The sequence below is a fragment of the Mus musculus genome, chromosome 7, assembly GCF_000001635.26.
Source record: "Mus musculus strain C57BL/6J chromosome 7, GRCm38.p6 C57BL/6J".
In the NCBI taxonomy this organism is placed as follows: Eukaryota; Metazoa; Chordata; class Mammalia; order Rodentia; family Muridae; genus Mus; species Mus musculus.
Window position 1 is genome coordinate 98,314,230 of NC_000073.6, and position 16,183 is coordinate 98,330,412.

The 16,183-nt window shown below is 45.0% G+C and overlaps 1 protein-coding gene across 1 annotated transcript in view; it reads right to left on the minus strand.

Annotated features, from left to right (window-relative positions):
- Nucleotides 1-6,979, minus strand: part of Acer3 (alkaline ceramidase 3) — a 107,401-nt gene extending 100,422 nt beyond the window's left edge. The window contains exon 1 of the mRNA NM_001360615.1: nt 6,896-6,979. The gene's annotated coding sequence lies outside the window, so the exon portion shown is untranslated. The remainder of the gene's footprint in view (nt 1-6,895) is intronic.
- Between the last annotated feature and the right edge of the window lie 9,204 nt (nt 6,980-16,183).

Consider the following 16,183-nt stretch of genomic DNA (forward strand, 5'->3'; position numbering starts at 1 on the left):
CCTTGCTTCTGTGGAAACCCTCATTGCCTGTGCTCTAACAGGCCTGAAGAAAGTATTGTCTTGTCCCATCTCACAACAACTTCTTTATGTGATGGCTGCCAGAGGACCTGTTCCTAAACTCAAAACTATCAACATCCTTCTCCAAGTAATAACTGTGATTTCCCACTATTTATAGAATAAAGTCCAAATATCCTGATATTACCTGCAGCTCTTACCAGGTCCTGTCAGATCTTTGGCCTTGTCATCAGATTTCTAAAATATTCTCTCTTGGTCTCCTCTGGCTCTTGGGGCAACTGTCCCCATCCTTCTGTAACTTCAGTCTCTGTACTGTAATCTACTCCCCCAAGACAAACACTGTCCTCAACCAGCAGAATTATGGTTTGTACTATTTCATGAACTTGAAGAAGCAAATTGTCCCATGAAGTATGTGCCTTGAGCAAGCCACATGGGTCATTGTGAGACAGAAACCCAGAGCCTGGTCCAGACAGCATCAGAACAAGAAAAGTGTCTTGGCCTCCAGTATGTTCCTAGTGTTCAGAACAGTACTAGGTGCAAAGTTAACCACCTGTCTACCTCCAAATCATTGGCCTCACTCTATTCTGCATTGTCTCAGCTATACAAAACAATGACAACTAGTTACAGGGTAGCAAACTGATATCAGCCACATCAACTGACAAATCTGCCAAACTCTTCCAATAATTCTTGTGATCTTCTACATCCCAAGCGCTGGGATTACAGCTAAGTGCTACTCACCATGTTTCTTTAATTCATCCTGGTGCTTGAACCTAGGGCCTTGCTCATGCTAGGCGAGCACTCGGTCAACTGGGCAACATCCCCAGCAGTGCCTTTTCATTATGGCCAAGACTTTTTCCAGTTCTAACTCTTTAACGCCTTCTAAAAAGGAGGAGGAGGAAGAAGAGGAGGAGGGAAAAAGAAAAGAAGAGAAGAGAAGAGAAGAGAAAAGAAAAGAAAAGAAAAGAAAAGAAAAGAAAAGAAGAAAAATCAAACATTACATAACCAACTGCAACTCTGGTCACAGTGTTCTAGTGCTCTCTTCTGTCCTCCATGGGTATCTGCAGCCACAAGATACATAAACATACATGTAGGCATCGTGCATACACAGAAAGTAAACACTTTCTTTAAAAGAATGTTAGGCACATTGTGGTGGTGTGAGTGAGAATGGCTACCATAGGCTCTTATGTTTGAAGACTTGGTCCCCAGTTGGTGGAACTGTCTGGGGAAGATTAGTTTGGTTCCCAGGACCCTTGTAGTCACAAAAGAGAACTGACTCCTGCAGGTTGTCCTCTGACCTCCACACAAATACCATGGCATGGGCTGATGTACACAGATACACATGTGCACTAACTAAATAAACAACGTAAATTTAAATTTAAAAAGAACTGGGCAGTGGTGGTGCACACCTTTAATATCAGCACTTAGGAGGCAGAGGCAGGCAGATCTTTGAGTCTGAGGCCAGCCTGGTCTACAGAGTGAGTTCCAGGACAGCCAGGGCCACAAAGAGAAACCCTGTCTTGCGGGGGAAAAAACTGAAGCAAATAAAGGTTGTTGATTATCCTTTATCCAAAAATCTTGTAACCAAAACCAATTTTATTTTATGTGTATTGATATCTTACTTGCATGTCTGTCTGTGTGCCACCTGCATGTCTGGTGTCCAAATAGGTCAGAAGAGAGTATCAGACACCCTGCAACTAGAGTTACAGATGATTGTGAGCCACTATATGGCTGCTGGGAATGGAATGTGGGTCCTATGGAAGAGCTGCCAGTGTTCTTAACCTCTAACTCATCTGTCTGGCCCCTGTACAATATTTTTAAAGCACCTACATTCCCACCATATGAGGCACCCAGTCATTGCTCAAAAAATGTTAGATTTTGGAGAATGTTGAATTTTTTGATTAGGAACAATCAGTCTGTATAAAAAATACTTAGATGTTACTAAGCTGATTGAGTGTGGAAATCATGTTATTCTCTCTCTCTCTCTCTCTCTGTGTGTGTGTGTGTGTGTGTGTGTGTGTGTGTGTGTGTGTGTGTGTGTACGCGTGCACATGGGTGTGAGTATGGGTGTGCCTTAAGTAGGTAATAATTCATAAAAGCTTCCTTAAGATTAGAGATGCTTGGGAGTCCAGAACTGCTCCAACTCTCCCTTAAGCCATTCCTGCCTCCTGCTGCCTGTCAACAGCTGCCTCTCTGGCTTCTTGGCTGCCTGGGATCTATTCTCTTAGGGACTTTTTAGCACTATTGTCTTCCAGCCCAGAGTCCAGCACGCCTGGACACTTGCATGATATACTCTGCAGTTCCTCCCACATCCATAGTGGGTACTCCTGCTCCCAAGTGCAGCTGAGCCCCAACCTAGAGCCAGATGAGTTCTGGAGCCTTGCTGAGCCAGAGTCTGAATCTGATCATTGCCCTGTCTAACTCTGGCTAGGGTGGAGGCCTGAACCACGGGGAGGCAGAGGTCAGCAGCCTATGCTCCCTCTTGCCTGCTGGGTCGTGTGCCAACTCTTTGTGTTCACTTTGGAGCCAATGCATGCCTTGTGGTGTGGTGTGCAATCTCTTAACCTTGCTATTGCAAACCTCAGCCAATAACAATGGGTTCACAGGACACCACAAATTCCCATTTTTAAAAGGTCAGGAGAAGTGGCTCATTGGGTAAAGGTACTTGCTACCAAGCCTGACAATCAAACCCCTGAACACCCATGGTAGAAGGAGAATCCCCACTTGTGTTCTGTGGTACGTGCACATAAACACATGTAATAAACAAAGTTTTAATGAAAAAATACATTTACCCCAAATAAATAATTTAACAGTTTAAATACCAATAAAAGGTAGCCATTAATGTGCTCTTTTTAAAAATGAAATCAATATAAAAAACCCACTCTAGGGAGTGGCTTGCAGGTCATTTGGTTGCCTAAAATTAAGGTTTAAAATTACTGTGTAAATCTCAATCAGGTGGCTTGCCTAATGCAAAGACTTAGTGGAAGTCTGGAGCAACTAACACATAGTAGGGCTCATTCCCATTCAGGCTAAGGTCCCAGTAGAGCTAACAAAGTGTTCCCACTGGAATGAGGCACCAATTGAGCCTCTTCTCTTCCTCCTTGGACAATTAGCACTAACTCCACCTGGAGTTGTCCACTAGGGTGAACTCTTTCAAAGTTACTTCAGAATTTAAACAAAGTTAATTGAGAATTGTTTTCTACCTTGTAAAATATGAAACATTGTTTCTCTAGGGGCTTGCACAGGGCCGGGATCAGAGTTATAACAAAATATCTCACACCAGGTAATTTATAAACAACAGAAATTTAATTCTCACTCTTATGGAGGCTGGGAAGTTCAAGGCTCTAGCAGATGTGTTATTACCTAAGACTCACGTGACAGAGGAGACAACCAGCTCCTCAAAATTGCTCTCTGACTTCTGCACACGTCATGGTGTGTGCCTAGGGATGTGACTACATTGGTGGGTTGCTTGCCTAGGGTACACAACACTCTGGATCTGATCATAAGCACCACATGAATTAGGCACATGCTTAGAATCCAAGCACTTGGGCGACAACACAAAAGAACCAGAAGTCAAGGTTATCTTTGGCTATATACCAAATTCTTAGGCAACCAAGTCTATAGAGAACTTGTCTCAAAAACAAGCAAACAGCAACAAAAACCAGGTCTTTTGATGGTGATTTGGGTTTTAAGGAACCATAAAACTTTGTAGCTTGGTACCTGAGGGTGGAGTGAAGGTTTATGTATGAGAGAAGAGCTCAGATTACAATCTGTAGATAAGGGGCTGGTGAGATGGCTCAGTGGGTAAGAGCACCCGACTGCTCTTCCGAAGGTCAGGAGTTCAAATCCCAGCAACCACATGGTGGCTCACAACCATCCGTAACGAGATCTGACTCCTTCTTCTGGAGTGTCTGAAGACAGCTACAGTGTACTTACATATAATAAATAAATAAATCTTTAAAAAAAAAAAAACAATCTGTAGATAAAGCAAGCTGCTGTGGGTAAGCCCTTGCACACGTACTCTGAGAAATCTCAAAACAAAGCAACCACACACCTCCAGTCAAGCAGAGAAAGATTGATTAAGAGCTATATCTAAGAGTGGGGAAGTTCATGTGCTCTTATTTCTGCATTGTCTCTTGGGTGAGTGAGCAATCTTCTGCATGCACACACAGCAAGCACTTTGCTTTAGGGCAAGGAAGTAGGAACCACTCATCAACACGGGATTAGAGGCAGATACAGGTAGTGTGGGACCAAGCAAGGGGCTAGCATTTATTGAACCCTGACTGTGTCTGAGGCATTTGATGCACCTTTTCCCATTTAATCCTTTATTTTTTGCTTTGCTTTATCTGTTTGTTTATTGTGGTACTAGGAATCAGATACAGGACCCTAAGCATGTGCGGCAGGTGCCCTACTGCTGAGCTAAATTCCCAGAAGTTTTTGTTTGTTTGTTTGTTTGTTTGTTTTCCTATTGTTCATTTTGAGACTGTGTCTCACTAAGTTGCATGGGCTGGCCTTGAACTCCCACTACAGCCTAGGTAAGGCTAGGATTTGCTATGCTCCAACCTTTACCTCCTAGTAGCTGGGATTATAGGCCTATGCCACCAAGCCCAGAGGAATCTATCTTTCTTTCTTTCTTTCTTTCTTTCTTTCTTTCTTTCTTTCTTTCTTTCTTTCTTTCTGGGATTGCTGCCCATTCGCATACAAGATGCTCAGCATTTGGGAAATCAGTCAGTCTGTGAAGTACCTCCTAGTAGCTGGGATTATAGGCCTATGCCACCAAGCCCAGAGGAATCCCTATTTATTTATTTATTTATTTATTTATTTATTTAAGGGATTGCTGCCCATTCTCATACAAGATGCTCAGCATTTGGGAAATCAGTCAGTCTGTGAAGTACCTCCTAGTAGCTGGGATTATAGGCCTATGCCACCAAGCCCAGAGGAATCCCTATTTATTTATTTATTTATTTATTTATTTATTTATTTAAGGGATTGCTGCCCATTCTCATACAAGATGCTCAGCATTTGGGAAATCAGTTAGTCTGTGAAGATCACCCAGTAACTAGGGATGAAGCTGGACCTCACAGGCTAACTCACCAAGCTGCCTGTCAACCCATGGTTTTAAATAAAGCATCACGGAAGAAGTGGCTTCACATGGTAGAAAGCAAGGGCTCTGGAACAAGCTATGTTGACTTTAGCTCAGGGTGTATCTCTCATCTCTGGGTCCTCGTTTTCTTTTCTGTAAAGTCAGGAGAGTGACACCACACACACTCTGCTGCTTAAGTGCTTCTTAAACTTCAAAGAGCAACTAGGATGTAAAGGGTGATGTAGTGTTTAGGAAGCTAAGGGAATTAGGCCCAGTATGATGCTAGATGTTAGACCCCAGAGAGATAAAATAGAGGGTATGGCTTGGCTCACCTGGAGCAGTATTTTAAAACAAATCATTAAACGGGAATTAATCTAAGCATTGCATGGGGATTGCATCCCAATTGCATGGCTTGGGTGAGAACTGATCCTTTCGCAATATATGTGTCACTTTCTTTTTGTGCAAACCATAAACTGGGAGAAGGCGGCAAATGAAGCAGGTTCTCTGTAACCAGAGATAGAGTGTGCTACCCTGGAGAGGTGCTCTAGAATCCCTGTGGATGAAAGAGCCAGGCCCCAGCTCAGAGAGCTCTCCTGGAGGCTGACAGCTGCAAAGGACAGAGTAGCCCAGTAATCTGTAGGGCTGTGGGTGGCCAGAGGGCAGTGAAGAGGAGGTCTCTGGCTTTGCACTAACTAGATGGGCAGTCAGATCAGAGGATGGGGGAGGGGGGATGGTAGATGGGGGATGGGACTAGAAGGGAGAGTCTAGTAGGATACTATGGGGAAGTCAACGGATTGTGGGGTTAGGACTTGTCTGTTGAGGCTGTGTTGATGTGGGAGGCTGGAGCAAGGTCGAAAGTTCAAGCCTAGCCTGAACCACAAAAAGCAAAAGCAAAAACTTGCTCAAGGGGCTATGGAGGTAGTTCTGCGGAGCTACGCTAGCAGTGGTGAGACCCCAATCCCACAAACAAAATCAACCACTCAAGGCAGATGGTGTTTTCCAAAGATGGCTGCATTAACTCATGACAGTCCCAGTGTGACACTGGCATACTGCCACAGACGTCCACTGACAAATAGAGTCTATTCGCTGTCCTTGAACTGTGCAAGTGAGTCTGTGTACCTGAGAAAATGATGCTTTGGCGCTGGGTCACACTTCAAAGGATTCTTGTCATTGGGGACATCAGGTGGTAGAACCTCCATTTGACTTGGAAGTAAAGGGAGACTGAGGGACAGAGGAAGGACACTGACAGAAAAGGGGGAGGAACAGATAAGATGAGAAGGGAACATTAGAGGAATATGTAGGGAAGGATACAGATATTCCAGAATGCATTTATGAACACTTTCTTCATGACTATGTTTAGAAGAAGCATTCTTCATTGAAATATATACAAAAATATATTTTTTTTAAAAATCCTAGAAGCCAGGTATGGTGGCACACATCTTTTATCCCAGCACTCAGGAGGTAGCATCATGTGGATCTCTGTGACTGCTAAGCCTGCCAGGGCTACACAGTAAGTTCCAAGCCAGGCAGGGATACATAACATAACTCTGTCTCAATTTTTAAAAGGGAAGAAAAGAAGGAAAAGCTAGTCTGGTGGCCCATACCTGTAATCCAACTCCTGGCTGGCTGAAGCAGGATTTTGAGTTCAAGACCAGCTTATGCTATATGGTAAGGAGACCCTGTCTCAAAAAGGAAGGAAGGAAGGAAGGAAGGAAGGAAGGAAGGAAGGAAGGAAGGAAGGAAGGAAGGAAGGGAGAATGAGAGAGAGAGAAAAGAAAAGAATATATTTAATATACTTACCTTAGAAGAATATGATATAGAATATTTTCTGCTCTCCCATCTCTCTGCTCCTATGACTTCACTGTTCTCTGTTCCCTGCTAACTTCCTCTGTCCTTTAGCTTTGTCTCATCTGCCACTCCTCTTGGGTCTTGAGACAGCCTGACTCACAGAGGAAGCTAACCTCTGCTAGTACTAACCCCTCCCAGCCGTCCTCCATGCAGAGGGCCCCGCTCCCTACAACAGTTCAGAACTAAGAGCAAAGTGGGACAGAGTGACAGAAATCCTGTTCCAAAGACAAAAAGAAGCCATCCTATCCAGAAAAATAAAAATATACAGATTCTCAACAGCAATAATGAACTGGGAGGCCTACTCCTTGGGAGTTAGTGCTGTGGTGACATATTCAAGGAGGTGTCTCCGAACAATGGTGACCGACTTTCCTCATGGAGAAGAATGACTTCATGTGAGCACACAGGAGGACCAGGAACCCCGACGTCAGGCTAGCAAATAGGCAGCAACTAACCAAAGGGCGCTGTCCCCCAGAAACCCAGAGATCAGTTATATTTGTGAGACCACACTGAATGTCAATGTCCCTGAACTCAGCCACCTCCTGCCTAGAGGTAACTATATAATAATAGCATTTGGAAAGGAGAGAAAAGGGAAAAAATAGTCACCAAGCTTCAAAGGTCAGAAACAAAACAGGGCAACTAGGTTGGGTGGCACTCATCTGTAGTTCCAGCTCAGGAGGCTACAAATTTGATGTCAGAGTCAGCCAGTGTTTACAGAAGGAGACCCTAACTCACTTCTCCAGAAGAAAACTGCATGGGGCTGTTTGGCATTAGAAATAGCTCAGGACTGGGCTGTCCCAAAAGTTGTTTCCTGTTTGTAGAATAAGTTCTTCTAGCTGGGCTGCCTTGTCTGGCCCCAGTGGGAGAAGAAGGGCCTAGTCTTGCAGAGACTTGAAGTGCCAGGGTAGTGATAGGGGGTACCCAGGAGGACCCTCACTGGCTTAAAGGATAAGGGGAGGAAGGGTGGAGGAAGGATTGTGGGAGGGATGACTGGGATATAAAGTGAATAAGCAAAATATATGTGTGTGTGTGTGTATACATATATAAATATATATAATAAAAATAAACAAAATTCAGTCTGATATAAAAGAAAAAGAAATAGCTCAGGAGACACGAGGGAGTAGCTAAGAGTGGAAAGGCAAAACCAGACCCAAGAGGAGTGTGACAGAAACTTTGGGTGTGGCAATGGGGTGCTTGTACCAGGCGCTTGGGTGGATCTGAGACAGAAAGGAAGCTGGTGGAAGGCTGCTGACAACAACCTGCATACAAAATGATGCAGGGTTGGTTGATCTCCCTCAGCAGCAGCAGACTGGGAGGCAAAAAGCTCTTTCAGGACATCTTTACAAACAAGAACAGGTGTTACAGAAGACTGGGGCCTCGTCTACTGGATTTGGGTTACATTTGGGAGTGTTCGGGAAACCATGCAGAAGTGTGAGAGAGAAAGGAGGAAGAGAGATGCAGGAGGCATGGGGAAGTGAGAGCAGCCCCAGATCATGTAGTCTTTGAGTGCCCGTTTGTAGTGGCTATTCCTGGTTGTCAACTTGACTATATTTGGAATGAACTACAACCAGAATTGGAAGGCTCACCAGTGACCCTTATCTGGAGGCTGGGAGATAGAAGTTTCTGATCTGGATCTTGCTATGGAGATCTTGAGGCATAGTGGCTATGGATTCAAGAAGATTAAATCTCCGAGTTCAAGGTCATCTGGGATTAAAGGTGTGGTGGAACACACCTTTAATCTGGGCTATACCTTCTGCTGGAGACTGTATAAGGACATTGGAAGAGAGAGTCTCTCACTCCTTCACCTGCTTGCTGTGTGGGACTGAGTAACTGCTAGATCCTTGGACTTCCATTCACAGCTACTACTAAACGATTGTTGGGAATTGGGCTGCAGACTATAAGTCATCAATAAATTCCTTTACTATATAGAGACTACCCATAAATTCTGTGACTCTAGAGAACCCTGACTAATACACCGTTTGATTCACAAAGGAAGATAGACACAGCGCAAGACCTGGGGCGGCCCGTGTATGAGAAGTGCTACAGAATCAGGCTGTGATAACGTGAGAAAAGAATCTTGGCATCTTTGGGTGTGAGATGCTCTGGGGAGACCACCATAGTAGGGAAACACAGGGTAAAGGTGCAGAGATGCCAAAGTCCAAGAAATTGCGGTTTGGGGTGTGGAGCAGAGGCTCAGAAGAGGCCGAGAGAAGACATGGCCAAGGCAGTCAGGGGTGGGGGTGGTGAGCCTCAAACACTCTCCTGGGGAGCAGGGGTGGGAGGAGGGTCAACCCTAGAGGTGCATAGAGGCATCTGAGCAAGGTAGGGGTATGGTCTGGGTTGTGGAGGGTCTCCTATGATATTTGATACAGCCAGAGGACATCAGCAGATGGCAAGGGACATTTCTGCTGTGACAGATGATTGTGTGCTCGGCAAGGTTTCTGGCAAAAAGAACACAGTCAAGGGGATGTGGAATGCAGCAATGGTGGCTTTGACTACACACACATGCTTGTTATTTGTTAACCAGGCTCTGCTGGAGTCAAAGGTGTGGGCAGATGGGGGCACAGTTAAGGATGCTGTGCTGGCAAGCTCGTAGGCCACTGGGGAGAAGGAAGAAAGGAAACAGCATCATTTGCCTTTGAATAGGTCCTGGGAGCCATGCCAAACCGACATCCCATGGGTGGTCCCCTTCATTAACAGTGCTGCAGTCAAATTCCAAAGTATTATCTTCACTTCCAGGGGCCAAAGTTATACTGGCCACTTATCTTCTATGCCAGGTGTCTTCATGGAAGGCATCCAAATCTTTCTCTTATTTGCTTTCCTTATTACATATGTAATTGTCAGTAATGACATGATTGGGTAATATCTCACAAATACTGGGAACTGTTTCAGGTGCTGTAGCCATATTTTATGTACAATATCTTAGTATCTACAATAAATCTATCACCTAAATACCTTATTATCTTCATTATAATGAGGAACCAAGGCACACAAAGGGGAAATAATTAAAAATACTATAATTATGTGTATACGTGTGTGGAATGGTATAATGCACATGCCAGAACAAGTGCCCTTGAAGACCAGAAGAGCCATCAAATCCCACAGAGATTAAGTTCCAGGTGACTGTGAGCCATCTGATGTGGGTGTGGGAAACTGTGTTGGCTAGTTTTATTTTGTCAGCTTGTCACAAGCTGGATTTATCTAAGAGAGGAAACCTCAACTGAGAAAATACCCCCATCAGATTGGCATGGGGCCAGCCCTTGGGGCATTTTCTTGATTGCTAAGATTTGGAAGGGCCCAGCCCACTTGAGCAATGCCATCCCTGGTCAGTTATTAAAAGTGGGGGAGGTGTATGAAAAAGCAAACTGAGCAAGTCAGAGAGAGCAAGCCAGTGAGTAGTGTTCCTCCATGGTCTCTGCTTCAGTTCCTACCCTCCAGGTTCTCGGCCTGGCTACCCTTCCTGAATGACTGTAGCTGTGAGGAGAATTAAACCCTTTCCTCTCCAACATGATTGTGGTTATGGTGTTTATTATAGCAGTAGAAAGCAACCTAACTTGAATTCAGTTTTAGCATTATGACTACCTCCTGGATAGACACTGAGCCACAGGTATGTATGTTAAGCACAAGAGCTGGCCAAGGGAAAAGTAACTTCTTAGGAGACACGATGGAGCTCTGGTCAGAGCATAGGTGTTATGACTTTGACTGTGAGCTCTGTTCTTACCCCTTGGAGGGATGGGAGACTAGGGTTATGGACCTACCTCTTGGCTTCACGAATGACTGACAGTGAGATCTCTGGACAAGTCTCTTCAGCTAGGCCAACATGATGTGCTTGGACCCAAGTGTTCCTGTGAAGGCTGAGTCCCTGCCCCTGCTTTCATTTCTCTAAGGACTTCCTTTTGCCTCCTAAACTGTGCCAAGGCCCTGTATGATGCCACCTCCCTCCACAATGCCTTCTGCTACTCCTTCCAAAGTCAATCTTCCTGAGCCATGCACTGGTCTCCTCTTTGCCCTTCAAAGAATCAGTCATGAGCTGGGAAGTTGGCCCAGAGGATAAAGATCCTGGCTAAAGAAGTCCGACTAGAGACCTAATAGGGTCACTGTATCTGACAACCTGAGTTCCATACCAGAGGTCTGCACGCTAAATCTCTAAACTGACTTCTACGGGTTATCCTCTGATTTCCACATGTACTCTGTGGTATCTGCATGCATACATATGTACACACACACACACACACACACTAATAAAAAACCAAGTTCCGAGACAGGAAGGAAATGGTCATAGATTTTTCCCAAATTAATTATTTTAAAATTTTTAATATTCATTTTTATTTTTTTTTTGAGATAGAATCCCATATAGCCCATGCTGCCTTCTTGCTATGTAGCTGGTAATGGTCTTGAACCTCCGATCCTTTGCCTCCATCTCCCTTTGCATGCACCACCACTCCCAGGTTATGCCACGCTGGGGATTGAACCCAGGGCTTCATTAGTGCTAACTAAGCAGGCACTCCGCCAACTGAGCTACAGTCTAGCCCCTTATTATTTTTATCTGGATTTTCTTTTTAATTAATGTTTTAGTGAGCACATAAAATAGTGTACCTTTAGGACATTTTCATACATAATATATTAATCTTTGTTTTTAATCCTGAAGTTAGACAGTGCTGGAGTTTGGTGGGAGTCGCCTTGGCCTCTGAGCCGAGTAGACATGGATTCTAGTGGCAGCTCTGCTACCTGCTGGCCCCACCAGGCCTCCTCGATTCTGGAGTCCTTGCTTCACAACTAGAACTTAAAGGTAGTGTGACATCTCCATGAAGGGGACATTGAATTAGACGTTGTTTAGAAAGTGCCTGGGTACAGCTGGCCCTCGGGAGATCTTGAGTCTTCTAGAGGGCCTCTGTATCACTCAGACACTTCCATCCCCACACCGAGATCTCCTGAGGATGTCTTTTGTCTTCATCGTTTACTCTGTGGAACCGTCACAGAACTGATCTCCAGTGTGGTTTTGTGAGCACATGGTAAAATCTACTCCAAGGCCATTGTCCTGATTCTGGCTGCTATACAAAAATCCCAAACTCAGTGGCTGGAAGTAACACACCCAGTAGGCTGGTTAGCGCCCTTCTGGAGCCCGGAAAGTTGAGGTCAGGGTGCCATCACGGCTGTGTTCTGGTGAGGCCTTCTTCCCCTGCTGGCAAGCTACTGTAGAACCATTGTATCCTCATGGAAGAAAGAGAGGTGAGGAGTTTCTCTAGGGCACCTTCACTGGGCACCTCTCCCATTCGTGGGGGTGCCATCCTTGTGCCCTAAAAACCACCATCACTTCCTGGTTCAAGCTTTCAACCCGTACACCCATCAATAGCCCTCATTCTACCAGTGGTTTCCACAGCAGGAGAGGCAAGGGTCGCACAGCAGGTGAGCAGAGCACTGCCTTGTGCCTGAGGTGCAGAGCCATAGAGAGCCTGGAGCTTTCATCCCTCACCACTCTGCTGCATCGGTCTACACACTGCTTGCACACAGCATTCCGGGTCTTGTCCTGGAAGTTAGAAACAGTGCAGTTCCATAGACTTGGGAGAAGTTTTAGGCTTCAAGGGAGCAGCTGGCAAACACAGAGGAAACTCTTCATAGCCTTCATAAAATTGTTTAGACAGGGCTGGAGAGATGGCTCAGTAGTTAAGTACACTGGCTGTCCTTCCAGAGAACCTGAATTCAATTCCCAGCACCTACATGGCAGCTCCCAATTATCTGTAACTCCAGTTCTAGAAGGAACTCTGGATATGCATACAGGCAAAACACCAATGCACCAATACAAATCAATGAACACAATTTTAAAGAAATATTTACACACAGGCTTATTATGGTAAATGCTCTCTGAAATAAAGCCACCAATTGGAAATGCAGGCAGAATCGCCCTGTTTCATCACTGATGCTTTGTCCAATTCACAAGCTTTTCGACTCCACTCAGAGCCTGCATGGCCTTGTGCTAGGTCCGAATCCCTGAGGACAGTTTTACAGCCATGATGGGGGTATGCATGGACAATGAATGTGACACACAATCTGAACCAAGTAGAAACGAACGGGGAATGCAAGAAACTGAGAGAGCCTGTATCCTAGCCCCGCAAGAAGGCTTCAGAGAGGGCTTCCTGGAAGAGCACACGCTTAAGTAGTTCTTCTCCCTCCTCTCTCTCTCCCCCTTATTTTCATTTCTTCTTTATTATGTGTACTGTGTGTGTGTGTGCGCGCGCGTGTGTGTCCAGAAGAAGGCATCAATCCCCAGAATTACCTGCAGCTGTGAGCCACCTAGGATGGGTATTGGAAAGCAACTGCAGTCCTCTGCAAGAGCATTGAGTGTTCTTCAGCACTAAGCCATTTCCTCAGCCCTTCTCCATCTTCCCTGAGTTTTCCCTTTCTGCTAACATGGCCTGTATTAAGTCTGAAAAGCCTGTGCTCAAGAAGTCAGCTACTCCAAAAGTCCTCCAGTTTTGCTTCATGTAATTCAAGTAATTTGAATTTAAGTAACTAAAAAATTCAAGTAGTTTGTGTTTGCCCACTGGATCTTAATGTTGGCATCCTGGCTAGAATTCTATATATTACTACAATTACACATTTTCCAAGCCTGGAAATGAAGCAAAAAAAAATCCTTGTGTAACATTTTACAGATAAAAAAATTAGGCTTATTCACCTTATGCCACAGTGAAAGGTGGTGGATTTTCTGCAGGGTTTTGGCTTGCTTTGGTTTTGGAATTTTGGTGTTGGTGTTGGTATATATAGATATAGATATAGATATATCTATATAAATATATACACAGACACACATATGTGTACACACATATATGTGTGTGTGTGTACATATGTGTATATATGATGATATTTCAGTGATACGCACACACACACTCATTCAAGAGAGAAAGAAAGAGGGACTCACACATACTAAATAGATAAATACAGGTTGTAACAACTTTCAAGTCTGAGATAGGAGAGCTGCAAGTTTGAGGCCAGCCTGGGCCATTTACCGAGATTCTGTCTAAAACATATAATTAGAAGGACTGGTGGCATAGGGAGCTTCCCTAGCAGCCCTGAGGCCCTGAGTTCACTTCCCAGCACTATAGACAGTCAAACCATCCTCGCTGGAGTTTTCTCAGTCTGGCCATCACAAAAGCAACTCTGCAGCAGCAGGGCTCAGTCACTCTGGTCACCTGTTCCTAGTGTCAGTCACATCATCTGGCAGCTTTGAGTCTGCAGCACGTGTTCTTTCTTAGCTCTGAGGACTGAACTAGAGCCTCACACAAACTGAAGCACTGACCAGCACCCAGCCCACCCAGCAATGGCTTTATACTTCCTCCCCAAGGCTGAAGTTGATGTCATTCACTCACAACAAACAAAAGCATCCAAGGGAGAAATCGTTCCTAAGGCTTAGACTTCTTCAAAATCTTAACTACAAGAGGAAGTATTTCCACAGCTTCTATGTCTATTCCCTCAGCTTCCTCAGAGCTGAGCCCAGTAGAAAAGCACCTCCTGCTACCAGTGCAAAGTGGTGGGTTTTCTGCAGTTTTTGCTTTCTTTTCATTTTGTTGTCGTCGTTGTTATTATTGTTGTTGTTTGTTCTGTTTTGTTTTTGAGACAGGGGCTCATATATTTCAGGCTGGCCTCAAACTCATTAAGTAGCCAAGGATGACCTTGAATTCCTCCCCCTACTTCTACCTCTTAAGTGCTGAGATCACAGGCTTAGGCCAGCAAACGCTGTTTATGCAGTGTTAGAATTCAAACCCAGAGCTTCTTGCATGCTGGGCAATCACTCTATCAAGGGAACTTCATCCCCAGCACTGTGTGTGTGTGTGTGTGTGTGTGTGTGTGTGTGTGTGTGTGTGTGTGTGAATGTGGATGTGCATGTACCACAATGTAAGCATGGAGGTCAGAAGTCAACCTTAGGAGTCTGTCCTCACCTTTCACATTGTGACAGGGTCTCTACTGTTTCCCCACTGTATATGGCAGGATAGGTGGGCTCCTGGCTTCTGGGGGATTCTCCTATCTCGGCCTCACATCTACCTGTAGGAGTGCTGGCATTACAAACACTCATGCTATGTGTCTGGGAACTTGAACTCACCACCTCATGCTTGCACGAGGGCACTTATCTACTGACTAAATTTCCCCAGCTCCTCCCCCGCCCCCAGGCCTGCTTTATTTGTTATTTTGTTGTTCTTGCTGTTGTTTGAGGCAGGGTCTCACCATGTAGCCCAGGCTGGGCTAGAATTTGGAAATCCTTCTTCAACATTCTAAGTGTCAGGATCACAGGCACGGGCACCATGTCGTGGTCTTCACGGAAGCTCCGTTCATCCCTGAATCACACTCTCTCACACTCTCTTCTTCACTTGTCCCGTGGTTTTGTGGATTACAATACACAAGTGGCAGACATCACTGGTATTACTCCTTCTCAGGAGATAGGGGAAAGAAATTAATAACAAAGAGCCAAGTATTTCTGAGCAACAAGTCAGGCACCTGCCACACACCTAACCCCCTCTCCTCACAACAGCCTGGCGAGGCCAAGGAAGACAGAGCCCTCAGAAATGTTTAAGGTCACCTTAGTAAGAGAAGACAGGGCCCGATGGGAAAATAAGGCCTGTGGTCGTTACCCATGATGTCTCTGGGAGGTGAGCCAGCAAAACAGATGAGGTTTCCTGCTCAGATCTGTTCTGGTGAGGTCTGCCCAGCAGGAAGGACCTGCTGAAATAATGATGTCATTAATATAAGTGTTTATTCTAAGCTAGTGTCTATTAAACAACGTCCTGCCAAGGCTGTTGCGCCAAACTCACTCAAGTCCTATGGAATGGGTGCAAAAATAAATTCAGGATACAAATCAGAGAGTGATGACCCCTATAATGTAGTGTTTGGGAGGAGTGGGCAGGAGCATCAGGCGTTCATGGTCATCCTTAGCTCTAAGTCAGCAGCAGAGCAGGGCTTCAGGGAGCCATCTGGAGAGTATGGGTGTGTGTGTTAGTATTTAGTGGGTGGTGCCAGGACTGTAGGCTTTGTCTGCCCCTTATCTCTCATGCACAAGGCAGTGGAAGAAGAGGGATGGGGGTGGTGTGTTAGATGACAGGGTACAGCTACTTGTTACCCTGTTTAGAGACTGCTTAGTTACCTCCTTCTGATGCCAAGGCACGGTTATTGATACAATTAATTTTCTTGTAGATAGGAACTAGCCATAGGCTAAATTGATATTTTTAAACTTTATTACAATTGTAAGGTTCAAAC